The sequence below is a fragment of the Dendrobates tinctorius genome, unplaced genomic scaffold (assembly GCF_039654945.1).
Source record: "Dendrobates tinctorius isolate UK_male_01 unplaced genomic scaffold, ASM3965494v1 ptg000201l, whole genome shotgun sequence".
Lineage (NCBI taxonomy): Eukaryota > Metazoa > Chordata > Amphibia > Anura > Dendrobatidae > Dendrobates > Dendrobates tinctorius.
In genome coordinates, this window is record NW_027361868.1 from 11,563,672 (window position 1) to 11,584,697 (window position 21,026).

A 21,026-nucleotide genomic window follows, 5' to 3' on the forward strand; every position below is an offset into this window, starting at 1 on the left:
GAAAAAAACAGTAAATGCTTTGCAGCCAATCATCGCCAGTGTTGATGACGGCAGACTGTCAGGGGATATAGCACTGAGCGCAGAGGAGTGGTGACGGTTCTGGGAAGAGAGGAACTCCCTGGGCTAATTAATAAAGGGGTTGTTGTCCAATAATGTCATAATGATGATTTTACGCAGCGCAAAAGGGGTTTAAAAGGGTTTTCCTCTTTTTTTGAACAGTTTACCAAAAAAAAAAAAAAATTTGAAAGCCGTAATACTAAGAGACCATGAAATCAGCTGTAATCGGGATTGCACCCCAGTAGTAAGTGTTCAGGTTCCCTGCAGTGCTCCTACTCATGAAATAAAGCATTGCATTGTGCCTATTAAAATCAAAGGCTCGTCAGTGAACATGGTCATGCCAAGTCCTCTACTGAGGAAAGCACTCACTGATCCATGCTCAGACTAACCCATGTTTTTCTCAAATGCCAAAATTTGAATTTTTGAAGATAGATTTTATAGATCTAAAGTGGATACATTACCAGATTTCACAACACAAACTCTATACATATTAAAATTGATGTATTGGACCTGGTGAAGCTTCGGTACTCACACTGAAAATGTTAGAATGGATGCAAAATTCTGATATTAAAGTGAGCATTTTTTAGTCCAGCTATAAAGAGAGTGAGCTCATGAGTCCAAGTGTATTCAGTCTCTGCCCACCCAGCTGCGACTTATACTGATCAGCGTGAGATCTCAACAGGGAAGAAGGACACTGAGGAGATGTGAAATATGCCATAAATATCTAAGATGGGAATACTCAGTAAGGTATATATAGGTAAGTAGCTTGAGCTCTATTTACCCATTGGGTATATAGGTAAGTAGCTTGAGCTCTCTTTATCCATTGGGCAACGAGAATTGCTCGATGGGTCAGCCATTTTTTTAAGTGGCCAGCATATAATATATTTCCATTAAGGCCATGTTCACATGTTCAGTATTTAGTCAGTGTTTTACATCAGTATTTTTAAAGCAAAATCAGGAATAGAACAATCAGAGGAAAAGTATAATAGAAACCCGTCACCACTTCTGGATTTATCACCAGCTCCTGGTTTTGGCTTACAGATACTGATGTAAAACACTGACCCAATACTGACCGTGTGAACATGGCCTAAGACAGCTGCTGGCGGGGAAGTATTCTTCAGTGATAAAAGCTGCTTGTAGCCGGATGGTTCTGAAGTTGGGCTCAAAATAGTTGGCTTAATATCAGGACATCTTCAAACAAAAAAAGGACTTGTTATAGTACAATAACGCCTTTAAGCTCTCTTCAGAGCCATTTTGCAAATAATCGGTGGTCTAAGATAACAGATTTACCAATATCATATTGGTGCATTTATCAATGACATATCTTTTTCACTAGATTTCCCTTTAATTGGTTCATCGGTTGCAACTTTTTGGAGGATTAATAAATATATTTGCCTCCCTGATCAGTAGATCGTTTCATCAAGACCAGTCATCAGAGCACACAGCGCCACCTATAGGTTAATAAAAGTAGCACACATGAAAATCTACTGATGCTGCAATAGCACACACAACCCATGTGCAAGAGTGGTGCTATTTCTGGAATAATGCTGGCATGATTTTCTAATCCTTAACAAAGAAAATAATTATAGATATATTGATATATTGATAAGAATAAAACAATCTCGGAACCGAACATACAATTCAGATGGACGACGGTCGTTCTGTCTCCATGTGGAGGCTTTATTTGTATTTTACATTTCTTATACAAGTTCTCCTTCTAAGGGAATTAAAAACCTAAGGTAGGATTCCTTGGGAGTGAGTCAGATGTATTGGCAGCAGCATCCAGAAATTTCGGCCAGCTTTGCAGGAGCCCTTAGAAGAATGGGTCTACTTATTGCCAGACGGTCTTCTCAGAGGGATTAGTGGGGGGTTTAGTCTGTATACTGTATGTGTTTGAGAAATGCACACACATGGAGCGGGACGAGAGCCAAGCGACACTGCATGTCCGGAAAATAAACCCTTTCACCACTACAGAGTCTTAGACCCTCCATGACGAGAGCTAAAGCCATTAGCGTTACTGGAGACTTTCGGAAAACCAATGGCCACCCATTCATAAAGACAGAGCGACGCTGACGAGCCTGGAGGAACAAGCAGTGGAGTTTACTTGTATATACTTGTATACTTCTATATCGGATATATATTACTGTACTACATCTCTATACACAACTACGAGATGAGATATGAGTCAGGAGATGGATAGAAGAACAGGATCAAATCATCCAACACTAAGGGCATATGCACACGGTGGGGATTTGCCTCTGCGGATCCGCTGCAGAGTACAGTACAATGTTATCCAATGGCTTTTAAAAACCGTAGTGCACATGATACAGATTTTTCCGCTCGGATTTGCTGCGGTTTTAAATCCGCAGCATGTCAATTCAATGTTCCATTGTACAGGTGTCAAAACGCAGGAGCAAACCGCAGGCAAATCCGCAGGTAAACCGCAGGTCATTTTACCTGCGGATTTACCTGCAAATCCACGTGGAAAAATCCGCAGCTGAATCCACACTGTGTGCACTCACCCTTAGGGTGTGTGCACTCGGTGCGGATTTTGTTGCGGATCCGCAGTGGATTTGCCTCTGTGGATCCGCTGCAGATCCGCAAGTAAGGTACAGTACAATGTTAACCAATGGATTTTTAAAACCGTAGTGCACATGCTGCAAATCCACGTGGAAAAATCCTCAGCTGAATCCGCACTGTGTGCACTCACACTTAAGCTCTGTTCTCACGCAGTGTTTATTCTCCATTTTTTGCCCTGAAAAAATGTAGACAATTGCCGGGAAAAACGCTTTAAAACGTGACCATTCCATAGTGAACAGTCTGTGCATTTTTTATTGATCTCAATTAGGAAAAAACACAATAATAAGGATGAAAAAATTGACATGTGTTTATGTGGCGCCCCTGAGGCTTCAGTCGCCACAGAGGTACTGCACCTTCTCCTAAGGTGTAGTGCCCCGCCATCCAGGTAAGGTGGGGACTCATGACCACGCTCCACACCTGCATTCCACACACAGGATTGTTCAGTGGGGCCACCTAACAGCTTCAGGCTGGGGGTTATCAGAGCACCCCTCGTGGAACCCTGCTTCGTAACACGAGATGTGCTGGGAGGCGGGTGGAGTGAGATGATACAAAAGAGTGGGAAGAGTGAGAGTTAGTTGGAGAGAGAGAGAGAAGAGTGAAGATGGGTGTCTGAAGGACGTGCTGCAGCAGGTCCCAGTGATCTGGGCTGCTGGCACGAGAAAGACCAGAGAAAGAGACTGATAAGATTGATAACCTAACCTTCCATAAGAGAGATAGAACAGATCGGAACGAAGGAGAAAAGAAGGACGGTGGGAAGCTGGTTGAAGAAAGATATAGAACCCTTCCAGTCCACAGCGCAAAGGCCGGGGCCCGGTCCCCGAGGTTGATTGGATCTTTATGTCCGGCAACAGACACCGGAGGAGTAGTGAGCCACTAACGCCTTGCTCCCATCATAGACTTGGGACACAACAGCAACTGAATAGAGAGCCGGGACGCAGAGAGGAGTCCCCGAAGCAGGCTACAGCTGTCTGTCATACAAGTAGAGACTAGGAACACCTAGAGAGAGGCATTCCAGGGTAAGTAAGTACTGGAGTGCTTCGCACCTAAAGGCGCATTGTAGGAGTCGTTCAGTGAAGGTACATATTGGTGGAGTGTGGAAGGGAGAACCCTATCTGGCCTGGAGGTTGGCTGGAGCCCTGACCTGGAGAACACAGTACGGAGGCAGGCGTGTGTGTGAACTGCAAACAGTGAGTAAAGCCTTGGAACCACACACCCTGGTGTCCTCCAGTTATTCCAGCACCGCTACACCTGGGTAACAACATCTATACCATTCTGCGCCTCTCCTCATCCATTGCACCTACACTGCCCTGGGACTACAGCTCCACCTGTGGGGAGCTACTCCATCTTTGCTGTACCACACCATCAGTCCCAGCGGATCTGCATGCAGCGTTGGCTCAACATCTTACTTGCCAAACACCACGGGTGGCGTCACGAACTATTCAAATAAACTTTAACACCATTAACATCACCGCCATTGATATTGGGCGCCCAGGGCCACAGACCGGGTCACTGCTGCTGTGACACATTCCCACCTTGACACCGACCCGGTACCGAGTACCCCGCTGCCCTGGGTGTGAGAGGGCGACCCAGTTTTGTCGTCACGAACAGGATGACGAGACCCGATGCCATCGGGTACTGTGTGCCTTGGATTTTTAACTTTTGAAAATGTGCAGAAGACCAAATTTAATAGACTGTAAAATGGACATTAGAAATGGCCGCTGGCGCGGAGAAGAGGGGCGTGAAGAGATGGGAGGTCCTAAGAAAAGACCACGAAGAGTCTTGGGCCTTCCCTGCCTGAATTACTATGTGACAGATACATGGCCCACCCCCCTGAGGGGTAGGCATCCTGGCTTGGTATGGAGGCGCTGGAAGAAGACGCCGCCCCCGGAAGGAGGGGCAGAAGAAGCCAATGGCGGGAAAGGGGCCAAGGCAGGAAGAACGCCAGAACGCCATTTTGGAGAGTGAGGGAAGGAGGCCTGCGGAGCGCGGGGAAGTGCAAACCCCCGGCGCCATGGCTGACGGCTCCAACCCTGAAACTGGCATGAGTTGCCGGCAGCTACAGGATGAGATCACGGAACTGACTACTCGTCTGCAGCTAAGAAGAGAAGCGCTGGAGAGGCTGAGACGGCAGTGCACCCCAGCGGGGCCTACACCAGCGATACCCCCTCCATCGGTACCTGCCGCTACCACACCAGACTGTCCCCGGGCAGCGCTGAACTACACATCTACCCTGACAGTGCGGTTGAGCACCACCTGCCCGGAGAAGTTATCGGAGAACCCGGGGGTGGAAGCGGAGCTCCCGCCTGGACCTGGCACGGCTGCACCGGTTCCCACCGAGACCCCTGCGGATCCAGAGTCCGCACCTGCTCCTTCATCATCTGCACCGGAGCAGAGGTCGCATCGCCGGGAGACCTCAGGTATGTCCAGCGCTCCTTCACCCGAGAGGACCCGGGGTTGCCCCACCGTTGCAGTGGCCGGCCAGGTTGTACTAGACCTGGTCTGGGACCGGGAAGCCAGTCCCCGAGGGGAGACATCGGAACCCCCAACGGTGGTACCGCAGGCCCCAGTAGGCAAAAGCAGGTCCCGGGAGGAGGAAGAGCAGGATGAGGCCTGTTGCCGAGCCACCATTAAACAGCTGGCAGCTGAGTACCGAGAGAGGGAGCAGAGGAGATTGGCTGTACTGGGCCTGGATCTGAAAAGAAAAGAGAGGACCCGTGCTGGGCATTACGGTTCCCAAGATGCTGCAGGATGGAGGCAGGTCCTTAACGTCAATCAAGAACGGGGGTTCGGATTTATTGCAGACCCCAAGAGGATAAGTGACTTATTCGTTAACCGGAGGGACGTTGAATCCCACTTGCCCAAAGGACACCCTAAAAGAAACCTGCAGCCTGGGGAGTATGTCACCTTCACCTGCCATGAGGGGCTCAGGGGATGGTACGCCCTGAATGTACTACGTATCCCTGCAGAATTTATTGAGCGGTACCTGCCAAAGAGACCTGTTAATGCTCCTCCACCTACAGTTACCACCCAAGCTGCTCAGGTGCCTAGGAATCCAACGATTACCACGCCAATTCCAACCCAGCAGCCTAAAAAGAAGCTCTCTGGCTTGACACCGTGGGAAGAGGACTACCTAAAAATGGTCAATGCTTATCTCGAATATGGTGATGGTTCAGCTTCCAGAACCCCAGGAGGGGATCACCAGTAGAAGAAAAATAATTTTCCAAATCTCGTTACCCAGGAGGGTTTGTTGCACCAGTTGTGCCTTTGTCTTTTTGTTCATCATGTTGCCCAGTTTTTGATTGGCAGCGTTGTTTTGAAATGGAACTGTAGAGATCATAGACGCTGATTGGTCCAAAACTTTTATTGTACATAGTTTGCACCTCTTTAGGTGCCCTTTCTTGGTTTTACATATAGGACCCCTTTGTGAAGATTATAGTTACACAAAGACACTTTGCGAAGATGATGTTTTTGAATGGACACTTTTCGAAGAATGATGTCTACCTCAAGGGACACTGCAAGAAATCCCGGCTGGGAGCATTGTTCAGCACTTTGCCAGAATCTTTGAATGTTTTATGATAACGTATTTGATAATGTTGTTTCTTATGAAAAGTAAATGTCTTTTATAGAATATTTGATACAGAGAATTAGAAAAGTTTTGAGATAGAATGTGAGAATTGAATAAAGACTGAAGAATTGAAAGTGACAGGTGACAGGCCAAGTACAGATGGTCAGTGTCTTGCGTCCAGTAGAAAGAGAGAGAAAGAATAATTGCACTTTGAACTAGGAATTGCACTTAAAGAAATTTTTGATACTAAAATAGGAAGTTAGCCTGTTTGTAACGTTTAAGAAATGTGCCTCCTACATTAGGAAGATTAGATAAGTATTGTTAAACAGCATTTAAAATTTTTTGTGTGTTCCTGTATTGTACCTTTTGTTGTCTTGCAGCCTACGGACGTGCTGTGTTTAACGGGGGGTATGTGGCGCCCCTGAGGCTTCAGTCGCCACAGAGGTACTGCACCTTCTCCTAAGGTGTAGTGCCCCACCATCCAGGTAAGGTGGGAACTCCTGACCATGCTCCACACCTGCATTCCACACACAGCATAGTTCAGTGGGGCCACCTAACAGCTTCAGGCTGGGGGTTAGCAGAGCACCCCTCGTGGAACCCTGCTTCGTAACACGAGATGTGCTGGGAGGCGGGTGGAGTGAGATGATACAAAAGAGTGGGAAGAGTGAGAGTTAGTTGGTTAGTTGGAGAGAGAGAGAGAAGAGTGAAGATAGGTGTCTGAAGGACGTGCTGCAGCAGGTCCCAGTGATCTGGGCTGCTGGCACGAGAAAGACCAGAGAAAGAGACTGATAAGATTGATAACCTAACCTTCCATAAGAGAGATAGAACAGATCGGAACGAAGGAGAAAAGAAGGACGGTGGGAAGCTGGTTGAAGAAAGATATAGAACCCTTCCAGTCCACAGCGCAAAGGCCGGGGCCCGGTCCCCGAGGTTGATTGGATCTTTATGTCCGGCAACAGACACCGGAGGAGTAGTGAGCCACTAACTCCTTGCTCCCATCATAGATTTGGGACACAACAGCAACTGAATAGAGAGCCGGGACGCAGAGAGGAGTCCCCGAAGCAGGCTACAGCTGTCTGTCATACAAGTAGAGACTAGGAACACCTAGAGAGGGGCATTCCAGGGTAACTAAGTACTGGAGTGCTTCGCACCTAAAGGCGCATTGGAGGAGTCGTTCATTGAAGGTACATATTGGCGGAGTGTGGAAGGGAGAACCCTATCTGGCCTGGAGGTTGGCTGGAGCCCTGACCTGGAGAACACAGTACGGAGGCAGGCGTGTGTGTGAACTGCAAACAGTGAGTAAAGCCTTGGAACCGCACACCCTGGTGTCCTCCAGTTATTCCAGCACCACTACACCTGGGTAACTACATCTATACCATTCTGCGCCTCTCCTCATCCATTGCACCTACACTGCCCTGGGACTACAGCTCCACCTGTGGGGAGCTACACCATCTTTGCTGCACCACACCATCAGTCCCAGCGGATCTGCATGCAGCGTTGGCTCAACATCTTACTTGCCAAACACCACGGGTGGCGTCACGAACTATTCTAATAAACTTTAACACCATTAACATCACCGCCATTGATATTGGGCTCCCAGGGCCACGGACCGGGTCACTGCTGCTGTGACACATTCCCACCTTGACACCGGCCCGGTACCGAGTACCCCGCTGAACTGGGTGTGAGAGGGCGACCCATTTAAAAAAATATAGCAGATCCGAAAACGCCAGGAAAAAAAAAAAAGACATGTTTAGAAATCTCATTCATTTTCAGACCAAAAAACAATCCACAATATTTTACAGTAACAGCAATATGAATGAGATTTTGCTTTTTTTGACATCCGGTGTTTTGATTTTTTTAAACGCAGTTTTAAAATTCTTTTAGTGTTTTCACTGCAGTTTTTCCCCATTGAGATTCATGAGACTTCAAGCAAAAACCAAACTCAAAATAATACATTAAAAAAATACAGAAAATAAACACTATATACAGTATATATACTGCATAAGAACCAGGTGCAGAAATCCCTCTGCTGCTATCACTGATGTTAATAATGGTCGTCTGGGGAAGGTTCTGCCGCTGATTGCACTTGGCAAATCATCAAGATCCTCTGCTGGCAGCTTCTGTGAAATCAGGGTACAATGACGTCCCAGATGTGCTCGATGGGCGATAATTCCAGAGAAGCTGCAGCCATGGTAGCAGGTTTAGGCCATTCGGGCTGTTCACAGAAGCACGAACAACATGTGGCCTGGTGTTGTCATATTGACAAACAGCTCCTGAAACATTTTGGAGAAATGGCCATATCACTGGTTGACCAACAAAACAATATAATGCTGAACTGTTGGTCTGAACTGAAGACGAGATGGGTCCGACTACCATACATTATGCCACCCCACACCATAATCCTGGGAGTAAGACCAATATGATGTTCCCTTGTGAAGGCCTCTTCATGGCGCTACCCATGTGGTCTCATCAGGTATGTAGTGATCCATTCTGTACTGCAAGTGAAATTAGACATCACATACCAAGACTAATGTGTAAAGTAGTGTCTGAAAAAACCATCAGAATTTGTATGACATTGGGCTGCCAGCCATGAAGCTACACATCTTCATTGACCTCACACATTCACTCTCATAGACCTTCCTCGAGGCGGCAAAGGAGGCTTTAATGGAGTTCCTTCCTCCCTAGTAATGAGTTCCACTTTTGTCCTGGATGCAAGCAATGATAGCTGGAGATTGGTCTGGAGATCTTGATGGTCTACCCGAGGGAATGTGAAAATGTCCCAGTAGACATTTTCCAATATGACAACACCAGGCCGCATGTTTCTTGTGCTTCCGTAAACAGCCTGCACACCCTAAACATGCTACCATCGCCTGCAGCTTCTCGGAAAATCATTGTTTGACAATTTCAAAGGGAGCTGCCAGTGGCGTATTTTGATGATTTTTCATGCCCAAGCACATTCACTAGGGCAGAACAATTCGTCAGACAACCATTAATAACCTCATTGCATTTTCAATGTGGAGGAGTGGAAGTCTGCGCATCTGTACGATATAGTTTTAGAGCTCTTTATTGTATTGCAAAGAGTCACATCGGGGTGAACATCTGGACAGGATGATGGCGTGCGGAGTGACTGCATATGTATATATATAAGTACATGGATATGCACAGATGAATTGCTGACACCTTTGGGATCCTATATAAAACATATGCGTCCCCTCTGCTTGTTCTTTCCTGCAGTTGGAGATCTGTATAACATATGGTTTCTCATCTGTGGAAAGAGCTACAGGCAATGAGCAGGAAAACTGCGATCACCTAGAGCCGAGGGCGTCCCTGCCCGTCGAGGAGCTCATTACCCTTAGCAAATACTGTATACAGGCTACAGTCACAAGAGAGGTCCATAGGCTCCCCCATTACACGTACATATAGAAAATCAGGCCCGCGCTGCGAGGTGCACAGAAGGAGCCGGGAGATTGAACCCATCTATTTTGCATATAGACAGACACCATTTGGCTCATGAATGTGTTTGCTTTTGGTTATCGCTGCTTTATGGGCGCTCAGTATCCTGCTGCTTAATGTGGAAGTATGAAGGTTAGGGCTGACTTGTCTGATGCCACCAAGGTATGGGACGTGGTGAAGAAGACATTGGGGTTTGTGGTCATCTAGATAAAACATGTGACAACACTGCACAGAAAAGGCCGTTATGGCTTTTTATAACTTGGACTAGCTGAAGAGCCTGGCGTTGCCCGGGCATAGTAAGTAACTACGATTAGTTATAGCAAATTATAATGATTATATCTATATATATAAAGCTGAATGTATAGCCCCGCCCACTCCGCATAGCCACATTCACTATAATATCCCACATCACCTCATCAGCCAGAGCCACCGGACTATCCCTAATATCCCACATCATCCCATCAGCCAGAGCCACCATACTATCCCTAATATCCCACATCATCCCATCAGCCAGTGCCACCAGACTACTCCCCCTAATATCCCACATCATCCCATCAGCAATAGCCACCGGACAACTACCACTAATATCCCACATCATCCCATCAGCCAGAGCCACCGGACTATCCCTAATATCCCACATCATCCCATCAGCCAGAGCCACCAGACTACTCCCCCTAATATCCCACATCATCCCATCAGCAATAGCCACCGGACAACTACCCCTAATATCCCACATCATCCCATCAGCCAGAGCCACCGGACTATCCCTAATATCCCACATCATCCCATCAGCCAGAGCCACCAGACTACTCCCCCTAATATCCCACATCATCCCATCAGCAATAGCCACCGGACAACTACCCCTAATATCCCACATCATCCCATCAGCCAGAGCCACTGGACTACTACCCCTAATATCCCACATCATCCCGTCAGCCAGAGCCACCGGACTACTACCCCTAATATCCCACATCATCCCGTCAGCCAGAGCCACCGGACTACTACCCCTAATATCCCACATCATCCCGTCAGCCAGAGCCACCGGACTACTACCCCTAATATCCCACATCATCCCGTCAGCCAGAGCCACCGGACTACTACCCATAATATCCCACATCATCCCATCAGCCAGAGCCACCGGACTACTACCCCTAATATCCCACATCATCCCATCAGCTAGAGCCACCATACTATCCCTAATATCCCACATCATCCCGTCAGCAATAGCCACCGGACAACTATCCCTAATATCCCACATCATCCCATCAGCCAGAGCCACTGGACTACTACCCCTAATATCCCACATCATCCCGTCAGCCAGAGCCACCGGACTACTACCCCTAATATCCCACATCATCCCGTCAGCCAGAGCCACCGGACTACTACCCCTAATATCCCACATCATCCCGTCAGCCAGAGCCACCGGACTACTACCCCTAATATCCCACATCATCCCATCAGCCAGAGCCACCGGACTACTACCCCTAATATCCCACATCATCCCGTCAGCCAGAGCCACCGGACTACTACCCCTAATATCCCACATCATCCCATCAGCCAGAGCCACCGGACTACTACCCCTAATATCCCACATCATCCCATCAGCTAGAGCCACCGGACTACTACCCCTAATATCCCACATCATCCCGTCAGCCAGAGCCACCGGACTACTACCCCTAATATCCCACATCATCCCGTCAGCCAGAGCCACCGGACTACTACCCCTAATATCCCACATCATCCCGTCAGCCAGAGCCACCGGACTACTACCCCTAATATCCCACATCATCCCATCAGCAATAGCCACTGGACAACTACCACTAATATCCCACATCATCCCGTCACAGATGCCGGACTACTACCCCTAATATCCCACATCATCCCGTCACAGATGCCGGACTACTACCCCTAATATCCCACATCATCCCATCAGCGTGGGGTCATAACCAGAGCGCTGAGTGGAATGGCCCTCACTTCCATACCGGGGATCCCTTTAAGAGAGGCCTGGGGTCAAAACCAAAGCGCTGAATGGATTTGCCCTGAATTCCATACCAATGATCCCTTTAATAGAGGCCTGGGGTCAGTATCAGAGCATTTGAAGGCAATTGTTCTGACTTCCATACCGGGGATCCCTTTAAGAGAGCTTGGGGTCAGAACCAGAACGCTGAGTGGAACTGCCCTAATTTCCACACTAGGGATCGCTTTAAGAGAGGCCTGGCGTCAGAATTAAAGTGCTGGATGGATTTGCCCTGTCTTCCATACCAATGATCCCTTTAAGAGAGACCTGGAGTCAGAATCAGAGCGCTGAGGGATTTACCCTAACTTCCTTACCGGAGATCCCTTTAAGAGAGGCCTGGGGTCAGTACCAAAGCGCAGAGTGGATTTGCCCTCACTTCCGTATCGGGGATCCCTTTAAGAGGGGCCTGGGGTCAGAACCAGAGTGCTTAATGGAATTGCCCTAACTTCCATACCAATGATCCCTTTAAGAGAACCTGGGGTCAGAACCACAGAGCTGAGTGGAACGGTCCTAATTCCATACTGGGGATCTCTTTAAGAGAGGCCTGGGGTCAGTATCAGAGCGCTGAGGGATTTGCCCTAACTTCCATACCGGAGATCCCTTTAAGAGGGAAGATGTGCCTATGGGATGGAGGATGTGTGAAGGGTATACGGGCAGGGAGAGGAGGATTCATTTTTGTCATGTGCTCTCTGCTGCTTTCTGGGGGTCAGACAATGCCTGGGAGCTTGTGTTAACTGGGATGCTAGATTTCTCCCACCATGTCAGTGTCTGCTGAGGTGTTGTCGAGTGGGAAAACTGTTGCTCATAGCAACCAATCACAGCTCAGCTTCTTTTAAACAGCACTGGTGAAATGAAAGATGCTTCGTGATTGGTTGGTGATACACACACACATTCAATTTTATATATATATGGTAGATAATATATTGTAGTGTCCATTATTTTAAAGGGAACCTTTCACATTGACTTCTGATTTACATATTGTTTTGGGAAAAATATAAATTATAACTTGAATTATATATATATTTAGTTAAATCTCTATTCTTTTTAGGCTTAAGAATCCAGTGGACGGTGCTATTCAGTGACTGCATATAGAGATGCACTATATGGACAAATATATTGGGACATTCATCTTAATCATTTAATTCAGGTTTGTCATTCAGTCCCATAGCCCACCATGTATAACAATCAGCCCTTCACCCTCAATGTAAAACATTCAACCCCATTGCACCCGGTATATAACATCCAGCCCCTCAACCCGGCTGTGTAACAGCGGCCCTTCACCCCCAGTGTATAACATCTGGCTCCCAGTATATAATATTCGACCCTATTGCACCCGGTATATAACATCCGGCCCTTCGGTGTATAACATCTGGCCCTTTGCCCCTGGTGTATAACATCCAGGCCCTCGGTGTATAATATCTGGCCCCACACCTCTGGTGTATAACATCCGGCCCCTCGGTGTATAACATCCAGCCCCTCGGTGTATAACATCCAGCCCCTCGGTGTTTAACATCTGGCCCCTTGCCCCCAGTGTATAATATCTGGCCCCTCGCCTCTGGTGTATAACATCTGGCCCTTTGCCCCTGGTGTATAACATCCAGGCCCTCGGTGTATAATATCTGGCCCCTCGCCTCTGGTGTATAACATCCAGGCCCTCGGTGTATAACATCCAGCCCCTCGGTGTATAACATCCAGCCCCTCGGTGTATAACATCTGGCCCCTTGCCCCCAGTGTATAATATCTGGCCCCTCGCCTCTGGTGTATAACATCTGGCCCTTTGCCCCTGGTGTATAACATCCAGGCCCTCGGTGTATAATATCTGGCCCCTCGCCTCTGGTGTATAACATCCAGGCCCTCGGTGTATAACATCCAGCCCCTCGGTGTATAACATCCAGCCCCTCGGTGTATAACATCTGGCCCCTTGCCCCCAGTGTATAATATCTGGCCCCTCGCCTCTGGTGTATAACATCTGGCCCTTTGCCCCTGGTGTATAACATCCAGGCCCTCGGTGTATAATATCTGGCCCCTCGCCTCTGGTGTATAACATCCAGGCCCTCGGTGTATAACATCCAGGGCCTCGGTGTATAATATCTGGCCCCTCACCTCTGGTGTACACTGTACAGTTTGGTGGTTAAAAGATAATGCTACTGTATGTGGTAGACTTTTACAGGTTGTCCAAAGCAAAATCCTAAAGGGTCTTTTTCCTGGGCATACTCATTGTTCAGCACCATCAATTATGCAAAACAAGCTGGTCTGGAGGTCTGTGCTGGCTCCAGAAACAATGTCTGCTCTGTTTGGACCACTGCAGGCTGTGATTGGCTGCAGCATTCAGGTGACTAGAAGAGCTTGTTATTGAATGTTCCTCTGATGGTTCGTTCTACAAGTCACCTGATCGCCTGACTGCTGCTGCCAATCACTGCCCGCAATGGTCCAAGTGACTTTCGAAAAGAGCATACATTGCTTCCAAAGCTATAACAGACCTTCGGCCTGTCCGGCACTGGATCCACATGGCTGATGAAAGGGGAGAATGCCTCCTTTTATGGTTTTAAAACCATTAATGCCTAGAAAAAAAGATTATTTTAGCGTCGGACAACCCCTTTAATGCTTTGGGGCAGGGTACCAGACATTTTGGACAACTGTAGCTTCCAGCTTTGTGGGAACAGTTTGTGGAAGGCCCATATCTGTTCCCAACGACTGTGCACAGTGCACAAAGTCCTTAAAGATATGGTTGGGGGAGTTTTGATGAATGAGAAAAAATTACTACAGACACCTTCGAAATCTTGTAGAAAGTCTGTCCAGAGGTGTGGAAGATCTGCAAAGGGACCAGCTCCATATTAATGGCTGTAACACCCGTACCTGTACCTCCGCGGGGTCCCAGTCAGGGTCCCCACTCCCAGTCTGCTCCCCTCCGCTCAGCCTCCGCCCTGGTCCCTCCGCTGCTCCTGCTTCCTGGCGCGCAGCCAGCAGATCTCCAGGTATGACGCTGAGGTCGCGCACGCGCTCCCGTCTCTTCCTGTTGCTAGTTTCCGGTTCAGTGTTCTGTTGTGTCAGTGTTCTGCTGTGCTCCGCAAGTGTCCTGCCAATACCCAGCTAATACCATTTGTCTTCTCAGACTACCTGCGACTCCCTACTCCGTACCCGGGATGATACCGGTGCTGCCTGCGCAAGTGCCATCCTGCTCAGCCGTCCACCACTTCGTCACAACCATGTAAGAGAAAAGGTCCTCCAAAAACCAAGTTTGACGTCAGTACTGCCAGAGTCAGCTCCGTCCCGTGCAGCCGCACGTGTCCCGCCTGTCAAGTGCAATACTACCTGTTATCCCTGCCTGTTCACCTGTCTGCTGGGCCAGCTTCCACGTATCGGGGGTCTAACTGGAGGTAGCACCTGCGTCCCCTGGATACCCCAGTCTGATCCTTTTCGACTGGTCTTACTACGGGTTTCTGGGGCTCGCATAGTCATGCCCCCTTCGGAGCCCTCTGGTCCGTGGTCCCCTGGTCCCACAAAAATAGCAATAAACGAAAGTGCACTTCAACCTCTGTGCCTCAGCTTCCATTCGTTACAATGGCTATGGATTTCGAATGGGAAGTCAGAAAATCTTCTGCAGGTGGATTGTATAGGAGTCCCAGTACATTAGTCCATAAACGGTGAAAATAAAAAGTCTACATACTTGTTAATCAGTCAGGTTTTTGCTACATAAAAAATAATAATTTCAGAATTTTTTCCACCTTTAATGTCGCCCATAATCTGTGTGATTCAAACAAACAATAAACTGAAAAGTTTTCAAGTGCAAAAAGAAATATATAGAGCTAAAATAATGTGATTCCATAAATATGTACACCCTTATACTAATACTTTGAGTACCCTTTGAATTTACGACATTAAGTTTTTTTGGTATGAGTCTATTAATATCAGGAGTCTATAATTCCCTCTACCTTGATTGCCCTAATTCCAGCGGCCGAAAAACAGCCCCAAAACACAATGCTGCCTCCACCATGCTTCACTGTGTGTATGATATTCTTTTGGTGATTCGCTCTGTTGGCTTTGTGCCAAACATACCTTGTAGAATTATGGCCCAAAAAGTTCAACAATGGTCTCATCAGACCAGAACACATTTTCTCACAAACTTTCAACAGATTTGATGTAGATTTTAGCAAATTATATGTGGGATTGAATATCTTTCTTTGTAGGAAAAGACTTCTGTCTTGCCACCTTACCCCACAGGCCAGACATATGAAAAATATGGGAGATTGTTGCCACATGCAGTACACAACCAGTACTTGCCAGAAATTCCAGCAGCTCCTTCAATGTTGATGGAAGCCTCTTGGCAGCTTCCAGGACCAATTTTCTTCCTGTTTTTTCATCAATTTTTGAGGATTGTCCAATTCTAGAAAATGTCACTGTTGTCCCAAATTTAAGCCACTTTTTGATGACGTCTTCACAGTGCTGCATGGTATATCTAGTACCTTGGAAATTGTTTTGTACCAGTCTCCTGGCTAATAACTTTCAACAATGAGATCCCTTTGCTGTGTTGTCAGCTGTGTACGGACTATGGCTTATGCTGTAACATGGAACTAAGAAAATGTCAGGAAAATCCTCCTAGAACAGCTAAACTTTATATGGGGTTAAACAGAATCGCTGTAAATGATGGTGACTGTGTACTGCCTACTATGTAACATGAGTGTTAATATGATTGGCTAATTCTGAACATAACAAAATTCCCCAATTATAGGAGGGTGCTCATACTTATGCAACCACATTATTTTATTTTTATTTTCCGACTCAAAATTATTTTACTTTGTTTCTTAATGGATTTGTATGGCTTATGGGTGATAATAAATATGGAAAAAAACTAGTGGAAGGGGTAAGTACTGGTGTTCTTTACTGAGGTCCAGTTGTAGTATGGAGTCTTATGCACAAAGCTTCCTGGGAAAAAATTAGGCAAATCGGCCATATTCCAGAATGAGAAAAACTGTCTTTCCAGTGCCACTTACCGACCGTATGAGAAAAGCTAATTTGAAAACATTTATAATAAAGAAAACAACATAGAAAAACTGAAAATCAGAAAAAAAAGACTTATCAGTCTGAAACCCCATAATGAAGTCAAACATGGAGACCAGGGTGGTCACACAGGCAATCTAGCTGTTTCGTGTAGTTATTTAAATAGTGATGTCACAGAGTAGAATAGTGATGTCACACTGCATATTTAGAAGGTCATTGTGACTGGATAGTGATGTCACAGTGTACAGTGATGTCATATTGCCTATAAAGGTTAATATAATTGGATGATGATGTCACAGATTAATACAGTGATGTCATACTGGCTATACAGAAGGTCCATGCGAGTGATTGGATGGGTGATGTCACAGAGAGGTTCTGTGATGTCACACCGCCTATATAGAAGGTTTAGTGTGATCGGTTTATGAGAACCCAGAAAAGGGCACTGGTGATGTCTGACGGTGTCACAAATGGAGTGCAGTGATGTCACACAGCTTATGCTGCAATATAGTTGATGTGATTGGTCCATAGGAGTACAGTGATGGCACAGGCTATATAGCCAATAAATGTGTGTGATGGTATGATTATATCACAGAGGATAACAGTTATGTTACCAGTATATGTAACTTGTCAGTGTGAGTGACTGGATAGTGATGTGACAGAGGAGTATAATGATGTCACAGTCAATATAGCCAGTTGACATGTGTGATAGGGTTATAATTATGTCACCCAGTCTGTGAAATGTGTCATTGTGAGTGTATGGTGATGTCATAGATTAGTACACTGATGGTGTAGTGGAGTAGAATGATGTCACAGGAGGACACTGATGTCACAGAGGAGTATAGTGATGTCACAAGAGTGCAGTGATCTCACAAAGGAGTACAGTGCTGTCACAGGAGTACAGTGATGTCACAGGAGTACACTGATGTCACAGGAGTACAGTGCTGTCACAGGAGTACAGTGCTGTCACAGGAGTACAGTGATGCCACAAGAGTACACTTATGTCACAGGAGTAGAGTCATCTCACAGAGTACAGTGATGTCACAGGAGTACACTGATGTCACAGGAGTACAGTGATGTCACAGGAGTACAGTGATGCCACAAGAGTACACTTATGTCACAGGAGTAGAGTCATCTCACAGAGGAGTACAGTGATGTCACAGGAGTAAAGTGATGTCACAGTAGTATAGTGATCTCACAGAGTACAGTGATGTCACAGTAGTATAGTGATCTCACAGAGTACAGTGATGTCACAGTAGTATAGTGATCTCACAGGAGTACAGTGATGTCACAGAGGAGTACAGTGATGTCACAGGAGTACAGTGATGTCACAGTAGTATAGTGATGTCACAGTAGTATAGTGATGTCACAGTCTACACAGCTTCTCGGTTTATAACTGGATGGTGATGTAATCTGGTCTTTGCTGTGTATTACATCCTCTCTCCTCTCACCAGACAGTCCACAGTTACAAACTACTGCTCAGATATGATAATGCAAGCTGATACTTCTGCGCAGTGCCCTGTGGGATTACCACCACTTATGAGACCAGAAAGAAACATTACCTCATCACAAAAATAAAAAAAATAAATTGATTTAAGATGTTTTTATTTTCTACATCCCAAACCCATCAAATGAGGGATTTCTGGAGAGGAGAAGCTCCATCTTTATACACATATTGAGGACGGTTTCTCCAAAAATAGATAGTTCAGGTCAAAGCGCGTGGGAACTGTAATGTAAAACGCACATATCCGGATCTTATCGTGGAGAGGAGTGATACATTGTATTAGGAAGGAAAAAGACAAATCTAATAAAGTACTAAAAATCTCCTGACCAAAAGAAAAAAACATTAACATAAAAATCAAGTATCTAAAATCACTAAAACTGATCATTGCTGCCGGGAAATCCATAAATACCCTATTTTTTTTTTTTTTATTAAAAGAGGCAGAAGGTAAAAGTGATGACACCAAATTCATCGGATGCTTTTTTTGGAATTAAAAAGCAATAACCGCTCCAAGTTTTAATGGAAATTAATGTATGTGACCGTCCCAAGGTGCCGTATAGATGAGACACCCACGGGCAGACGTGCAGCCTCTCCATCATCATCGCCTCCATCCCCGTGGCGGAGAGGAGGTAGACATGCAGCAGTTAACCCTCAGGTATGTCATAAACACTAAAATATTCATCTGCCCAACCTAAAGTGACCTTACTGGCAGCTCCACAGACTGCTGGGAACAGACTGCTCCTTCCTCCAGCCCGGGGCTATGTTCTGACCTGATGATCGCACAAGCACAGACACGATCCCTGGATACACAATCATACACTCTCCCTCCTTCCATAAGAGACCATTAGTATTCCAAACAGCAATTACCACTATTATCACGTTAACCCCCTGCAAGTGGGACCTACGACACTTTCCCCCTCTTTTTTTTTTTTTTTTTTCCCGGTACCCGGCAGGTTATCATCTTTGACAAAATCACCCTTTAAAAAAAAACAAAAAACGATCATTTGCAAAAATTGTGCTCCGTTTTGGAACAGATGATGCAAATTTTGCTGACGGTCGTCTCAAACATTTTTCTTTTTTTTTTTTTGCAGAAAATATAAAATTGACGTCTGCGAAGAACTGGACGCGCGTCGAGATTAGCGTGCAAAGTGGGCGCCCGACGTTAGTTACCGCCATCGGTCCGGCGTGACGAGTTTTGATGGTTTTTTTTTTCGTCTGCACTCTCTAAATTGTGAAAATGCTGCGAAATATATTTTGAAGACGGCGATTATAATTTACCAGTGCGTAAAGCGTAGAATGATATCGTCTGCCCTGAAATAAAGTTTTTTTTTTGACGACGCATCGGGGAGGTCAGGAACAAACACAATGCCCGCATTCTTCCACCCAATCCCATACCCATTCCCTTACCGGAGCTGCGTCCTGGCTGCGTCCTGAGCGACGGATCACCGGATACCACAGCGTAAATCCCTCGTCTTTCGCTGGCATCTGGGAGCCCCTGGCTGCTGCTGTGTGCACTGTGACTTCCAGCAGACGTTATGGTAATGAAATGATGGCTTATAGTCTAGCAGCGAGCCTGTGAAACCAGTAAATCCTGTTTAACATTTCCCTCTGGATCTCACAGTGTGCCCCCAGGGTTAGAAAGGAAATATGACAACCTTGTGTCTTACCCATGCAATGCACTAAGCTTCCCATATACTCCCTCCTCCAGATCGAGGAGGTGTGACTGCTGGCACCTGGTGGCATTACCAGGCACTGCCCAGCGCTCTGCTGCCTGCTGGTGATCATTCCCATCACTTTTCATCATGCTGGATGCTGCTCTCGTCTTATCAGCCTTATTTCCAATGCTAGCTGCTAATCCGAGGACTCGCAGATGTAGCAGGGCTGAATTTGTCGTACAAATGTCTCAAACTGGTTTCAGCCTCCGATTATTTATTGTCTTATTTATATAGCGCAGGTCCTGTGTCCAGTTTTTGACACATGATAAGGTTTTAATAGTAGAGACAGTATAGAACCATCCCGATTTGGGTCACCTTGTCGTGGTGGGATGGTTTTTACTTGTTTTTTTTATGACATTATATATGTTATTTATATGTCCTATTACTTTTTACTTAGTTTACTTTTACTAGAAAAATCACAAAAGGGATAGGATTTTCACACCACGGCCGTAGTATTAATATTCATTCATATGCGCCAAAGGGACCTTTTGGACCAGTTAGGGTCCTGGAGCATAAGCGCTCCAAAAGATCCCTTTGAAAATACCATTACTATTAAAGACTAACAGTAAGTGTGGGCCCATTGGAGCTATTGCATTGGGGTCCAAAAGCTTCAGGTTGCCATTAATGTGACCATTAATAAATTCAGCTCTGCTACATCCACAGACCATTCCACATTTATTGTTAGAAAACCCCAATAATGGGAATAGATTATAATACGATGACCGTGATGTGAAAAGGTTATCCCTTTTGTGATTTTCTCGTTTTTTCTTACTCCTTAACTTCCAAAGGGAGGGCACTGTGTGATAGGTGATGTTGTATATATCTTATTTGAAGAAACTTTAGAAAAAGGAAAAGGGATGAAAAGAGATTATTAATTTCTAGGAGGCCAGGGTGAGTCTGTGACTGGATGATATCTCCACAACTACTAACACACTTGTCACTTGCCATAAATATATATTTTTTTACCTGATTTAAATGTCTATGTTCTCCTGAATCCGGTGATGTTTTTCTTTTATTTCTACGCCTCTCCGTTCCTGAGATATGGTCCCTTCTTCCCTGCATATAAATCTAGTATTTTAGCCAACTAGGCATGGTCATCAAAGAAGATTACCGCGTAGAATAGTCGTGAGTCACGCCCACTTG

General features: G+C 46.1%; 1 protein-coding gene across 1 annotated transcript in view; it reads right to left on the reverse strand.

The window, feature by feature from the left end:
* SERTAD4 (SERTA domain containing 4) overlaps window positions 1–19,851 on the reverse strand; it is a 53,793-nt gene extending 33,942 nt beyond the window's left edge. The window contains exon 1 of the mRNA XM_073553425.1: window positions 19,576–19,851. The gene's annotated coding sequence lies outside the window, so the exon portion shown is untranslated. The remainder of the gene's footprint in view (window positions 1–19,575) is intronic.
* Between the last annotated feature and the right edge of the window lie 1,175 nt (window positions 19,852–21,026).